Here is a 6,413-nt window from a genome sequence, read left to right as displayed (position 1 = left end):
AGAGGTATTGGATGGATGTGGAAGTTTATAGAGGTATTGGATGGATGTGGAAGTTTATAGAGGTATTGGATGGATGTGGAAGTTTATAGAGGTATTGGATGGATGTGGAAGTTTATAGAGGTATTGGATGGATGTGGAAGTTATTAGAGGTATTGGATGGATGTGGAAGTTTATAGAGGTATTGGATGGATGTATAAGTTTATAGAGGTACTGGATGGATGTATAAGTTTATAGAGGTACTGGATGGATGTGGAAGTTTATAGAGGTATTGGATGGATGTATAAGTTTATAGAGGTACTGGATGGATGTATAAGTTTATAGAGGTACTGGATGGATGTATAAGTTTATAGAGGTATTGAATGGATGTGGAAGTTATTAGAGGTATTGGATGGATATGGAAGTTTATAGAGGTATTGGATGGATGTGGAAGTTTATAGAGGTATTGGATGGATGTGGACGTTATTAGAGGTATTGGATGGATGTGGAAGTTTATAGAGGTATTGGATGGATGTGGAAGTTTATAGAGGTATTGGATGGATGTGGAAGTTTATAGAGGTATTGGATGGATGTGGAAGTTTATAGAGGTATTGGATGGATGTGGAAGTTTATAGAGGTATTGGATGGATGTATAAGTTTATAGAGGTACTGGATGGATGTATAAGTTTATAGAGGTATTGAATGGATGTGGAAGTTATTAGAGGTATTGGATGGATATGGAAGTTTATAGAGGTATTGGATGGATGTGGAAGTTTATAGAGGTATTGGATGGATGTGGAAGTTTATAGAGGTATTGGATGGATGTGGAAGTTTATAGAGGTATTGGATGGATATGGAAGTTTATAGAGGTATTGGATGGATGTGGACGTTTATATAGGTATTGGATGGATGTGGACGTTTATAGAGGTATTGGATGGATGTGGAAGTTTAAAGAGGTATTGAATGGATGTGGACGTTATTAGAGGTATTGGATGGATATGGAAGTTTCTAGAGGTATTGGATGGATGTGGAAGTTTCTAGAGGTACTGGATGGATGTGGAAGTTTCTAGAGGTACTGGATGGATGTGGAAGTTTATAGAGGTATTGGATGGATGTGGAAGTTTATAGAGGTATTGGATGGATATGGAAGTTTATAGAAGTTTTGGATCGATGTGGAAGTTTAAAGAGGTATTGGATGGATGTGGAAGTTTATAGAGGTATTGGATGGATGTGGAAATTTATAGAGGTTTTGGATAGATGTGGAAGTTTATAGAGGTATTGGATGGAAGTGGAAGTTTATAGAGGTATTGGATGGATTCGGAAGTTTATAGAGGTACTGGATGGATGTAGAAGGTTATAGAGGTAATGGATGGATGTGGAAGTTTATAGAGGTATTGGATGGATGTGGAAGTTTATAGAGGTATTGGATGGATTCGGAAGTTTATAGAGGTACTGGATGGATGTGGAAGTTTATAGAGGTATTGGATGGATGTGGAAGTTTATAGAGGTATTGGATGGATGTGGACGTTTATAGAGGTATTGGATGGATGTATAAGTTTATATAGGTATTGGATGGATGTGGAAGTTTATAGAGGTAATAGATGGATGTGGAAGTTTATAGAGGTATTGGATGGATGTATAAGTTTTTATAGGTATTGGATGGATGTGGAAGTTTATAGAGAGGTATTGGATTTATAGAGATGGATGTGGAAGTTTATAGGAAGTTTATGGATGGTACTGGATGGATGTGGAAGTTTATAGAGGTATTGGATGGATGTATAAGTTTATATAGGTATTGGATGGATGGATGGAAGTTTATAGAGGTATTGGATGGATGTATAAGTTTATAGAGGTACTGGATGGATGTGGAAGTTTATAGAGGTATTGGATGGATGTGGAAGTTTATAGAGGTATTGGATGGATGTGGAAGTTTATAGAGGTATTGGATGGATGTGGAAGTTTATAGAGGTATTGGATGGATATGGAAGTTTATAGAGGTATTGGATGGATGTGGAAGTTTATAGAGGTATTGGATGGATGTATAAGTTTATAGAGGTACTGGATGGATGTATAAGTTTATAGAGGTACTGGATGGATGTATAAGTTTATAGAGGTATTGAATGGATGTGGAAGTTATTAGAGGTATTGGATGGATATGGAAGTTTATAGAGGTATTGGATGGATGTATAAGTTTATAGAGGTACTGGATGGATGTATAAGTTTATAGAGGTATTGAATGGATGTGGAAGTTATTAGAGGTATTGGATGGATGTGGAAGTTTATAGAGGTATTGGATGGATGTGGAAGTTTATAGAGGTATTGGATGGATGTGGAAGTTTATAGAGGTATTGGATGGATGTGGAAGTTTATAGAGGTATTGGATGGATGTGGAAGTTATTAGAGGTATTGGATGGATGTGGAAGTTTATAGAGGTATTGGATGGATGTATAAGTTTATAGAGGTATTGAATGGATGTGGAAGTTATTAGAGGTATTGGATGGATGTGGACGTTTATAGAGGTACTGGATGGATGTATAAGTTTATAGAGGTATTGGATGGATGTGGAAGTTATTAGAGGTATTGGATGGATATGGAAGTTTATAGAGGTATTGGATGGATGTGGAAGTTTCTAGAGGTATTGGATGGATGTGGAAGTTTATAGAGGTATTGAATGGATATGGAAGTTTATAGAGGTATTGGATGGATATGGAAGTTTATAGAGGTATTGGATGGATGTGGACGTTTATATAGGTATTGGATGGATGTGGATGTTTATAGAGGTATTGGATGGATGTGGAAGTTTAAAGAGGTATTGAATGGATGTGGACGTTATTAGAGGTATTGGATGGATATGGAAGTTTCTAGAGGTATTGGATGGATGTGGAAGTTTCTAGAGGTACTGGATGGATGTGGAAGTTTCTAGAGGTACTGGATGGATGTGGAAGTTTATAGAGGTATTGGATGGATATGGAAGTTTATAGAAGTTTTGGATCGATGTGGAAGTTTAAAGAGGTATTGGATGGATGTGGAAGTTTATAGAGGTATTGGATGGATGTGGAAGTTTATAGAGGTATTGGATGGATGTGGAAGTTTATAGAGGTATTGGATGGATTCGGAAGTTTATAGAGGTATTGGATGGATGTGGAAGTTTATAGAGGTATTGGATGGATGTGGAAGTTTATAGAGGTATTGGATGGATTCGGAAGTTTATAGAGGTACTGGATGGATGTGGAAGTTTATAGAGGTATTGGATGGATGTGGAAGTTTATAGAGGTATTGGATGGATGTGGAAGTTTATAGAGGTATTGGATGGATGTATAAGTTTATAGAGGTACTGGATGGATGTGGAAGTTTATAGAGGTATTGGATGGATGTGGAAGTTTATAGAGGTATTGGATGGATGTGGAAGTTTATAGAGGTATTGGATGGATGTGGAAGTTTATAGAGGTATTGGATGGATGTGGAAGTTTATAGAGGTATTGGATGGATGTGGAAGTTTATAGAGGTATTGGATGGATGTATAAGTTTATATAGGTATTGGATGGATGTGGAAGTTTATAGAGGTAATAGATGGATGTGGAAGTTTATAGAGGTATTGGATGGATGTATAAGTTTATATAGGTATTGGATGGATGTGGAAGTTTATAGAGGTATTGGATGGATGTGGAAGTTTATAGAGGTATTGGATGGATGTATAAGTTTATAGAGGTATTGGATGGATGTGGAAGTTTATAGAGGTATTGGATGGATGTGGAAGTTTATAGAGGTATTGGATGGATGTGGAAGTTTATAGAGGTATTGGATGGATGTGGAAGTTTATAGAGGTATTGGATGGATGTGGAAGTTTATAGAGGTATTGGATGGATGTGGAAGTTTATAGAGGTATTGGATGGATGTAGAAGTTTATATAGATATTGGATGGATGTGGAAGTTTATAGAGGTATTGGATGGATGTGGAAGTTTATAGAGGTATTGGATGGATGTGGAAGTTTATAGAGGTATTGGATGGATGTGGAAGTTTATAGAGGTATTGGATGGATGTGGAAGTTTATAGAGGTATTGGATGGATGTAGAAGTTTATATAGATATTGGATGGATGTGGAAGTTTATAGAGGTATTGGATGGATGTGGAAGTTTATAGAGGTATTGGATGGATGTGGAAGTTTATAGAGGTATTGGATGGATGTGGAAGTTTATAGAGGTATTGGATGGATGTGGAAGTTTATAGAGGTATTGGATGGATGTGGAAGTTTATAGAGGTATTGGATGGATGTGGAAGTTTATAGAGGTATTGGATGGATGTGGAAGTTTATAGAGGTATTGGATGGATGTGGAAGTTTATAGAGGTATTGGATGGATGTGGAAGTTTATAGAGGTATTGGATGGATGTGGACGTTATTAGAGGTATTGGATGGATGTGGAAGTTTATAGAGGTATTGGATGGATGTGGAAGTTTATAGAGGTATTGGATGGATGTGGAAGTTTATAGAGGTATTGGATGGATGTGGAAGTTTATAGAGGTATTGGATGGATGTGGAAGTTTATAGAGGTATTGGATGGATGTGGAAGTTTATAGAGGTATTGGATGGATTCGGAAGTTTATAGAGGTACTGGATGGATGTGGAAGTTTATAGAGGTATTGGATGGATGTGGAAGTTTATAGAGGTATTGGATGGATGTGGACGTTTATAGAGGTATTGGATGGATGTGGAAGTTTATAGAGGTATTGGATGGATGTGGAAGTTTATAGAGGTATTGGATGGATGTGGAAGTTTATAGAGGTATTGGATGGATGTGGAAGTTTATAGAGGTATTGGATGGATGTATAAGTTTATAGAGGTACTGGATGGATGTATAAGTTTATAGAGGTATTGGATGGATGTGGAAGTTTATAGAGGTATTGGATGGATGTGGAAGTTTATAGAGGTATTGGATGGATGTGGAAGTTTATAGAGGTATTGGATGGATGTATAAGTTTATAGAGGTATTGGATGGATGTATAAGTTTATAGAGGTACTGGATGGATGTATAAGTTTATAGATGTACTGGATGGATGTGGAAGTTTATAGAGGTATTGGATGGATGTGGAAGTTTATAGAGGTACTGGATGGATGTGGAAGTTTATAGAGGTATTGGATGGATGTGGAAGTTTATAGAGGTATTGGATGGATGTGGAAGTTTATAGAGGTATTGGATGGATGTGGAAGTTTATAGAGGTATTGGATGGATGTAGAAGTTTATAGAGGTATTGGATGGATGTGGAAGTTTATAGAGGTATTGGATGGATGTGGAAGTTTATAGAGGTATTGGATGGATGTGGAAGTTTATATAGATATTGGATGGATGTGGAAGTTTATAGAGGTATTGGATGGATGTGGAAGTTTATAGAGGTATTGGATGGATGTGGAAGTTTATAGAGGTATTGGATGGATGTAGAAGTTTATATAGATATTGGATGGATGTGGAAGTTTATAGAGGTATTGGATGGATGTGGAAGTTTATAGAGGTATTGGATGGATGTGGAAGTTTATAGAGGTATTGGATGGATGTGGAAGTTTATAGAGGTATTGGATGGATGTGGAAGTTTATAGAGGTATTGGATGGATGTGGAAGTTTATAGAGGTATTGGATGGATGTAGAAGTTTATATAGATATTGGATGGATGTGGAAGTTTATAGAGGTATTGGATGGATGTGGAAGTTTATAGAGGTATTGGATGGATGTGGAAGTTTATAGAGGTATTGGATGGATGTGGAAGTTTATAGAGGTATTGGATGGATGTGGAAGTTTATAGAGGTACTGGATGGATGTGGAAGTTTATAGAGGTATTGGATGGATGTGGAAGTTTATAGAGGTATTGGATGGATATGGAAGTTTATAGAGGTATTGGATGGATGTGGAAGTTTATAGAGGTATTGGATGGATGTGGAAGTTTATAGAGGTATTGGATGGATGTGGACGTTATTAGAGGTATTGGATGGATGTGGAAGTTTATAGAGGTATTGGATGGATGTGGAAGTTTATAGAGGTATTGGATGGATGTGGAAGTTTATAGAGGTATTGGATGGATGTGGAAGTTTATATAGGTATTGGATGGATGTGGAAGTTTATAGAGGTATTGGATGGATGTGGAAGTTTATACGCCTCTATCCGTCCTTCTAGGAAACACTACATGTGCTGGAATAAAGTAATGAGAATGAGGCACGGATGTTTGGATCTCAACATTTTATTAAGCAGTTATTATAAAATACTAAATACAAATCCAACCAAACGTCAAATGTAAAATGTAAATATTCCAATGTGTGATCATCATACGTTTGGCTCTTAGATCCTATCTTATGAACCTATACTGTATTTGTGTGTGTAGGTGCGTGAGGGTGCGTGTGTGTGTGGTGAGTCGATATGGGTGTAAAACTAAATACAAACATAAGATGTTT

At 36.9% G+C, this 6,413-nt stretch overlaps 1 long non-coding RNA gene across 1 annotated transcript; it reads left to right on the top strand.

The window, feature by feature from the left end:
- Window positions 1-291: 291 nt before the first annotated feature.
- On the top strand, window positions 292-2,499 carry LOC127907713 (uncharacterized). Its single transcript, XR_008065466.1, has 3 exons — window positions 292-381; window positions 440-758; window positions 2,090-2,499. It is a non-coding gene; the product is annotated as an uncharacterized LOC127907713 (long non-coding RNA).
- Window positions 2,500-6,413: the final 3,914 nt, after the last annotated feature.

The sequence above is a fragment of the Oncorhynchus keta genome, chromosome 15, assembly GCF_023373465.1.
Source record: "Oncorhynchus keta strain PuntledgeMale-10-30-2019 chromosome 15, Oket_V2, whole genome shotgun sequence".
In the NCBI taxonomy this organism is placed as follows: Eukaryota; Metazoa; Chordata; class Actinopteri; order Salmoniformes; family Salmonidae; genus Oncorhynchus; species Oncorhynchus keta.
The sequence above is the reverse complement of the archived record's forward strand: the minus strand, read 5'-3'. Positions and strand labels throughout refer to the sequence as shown.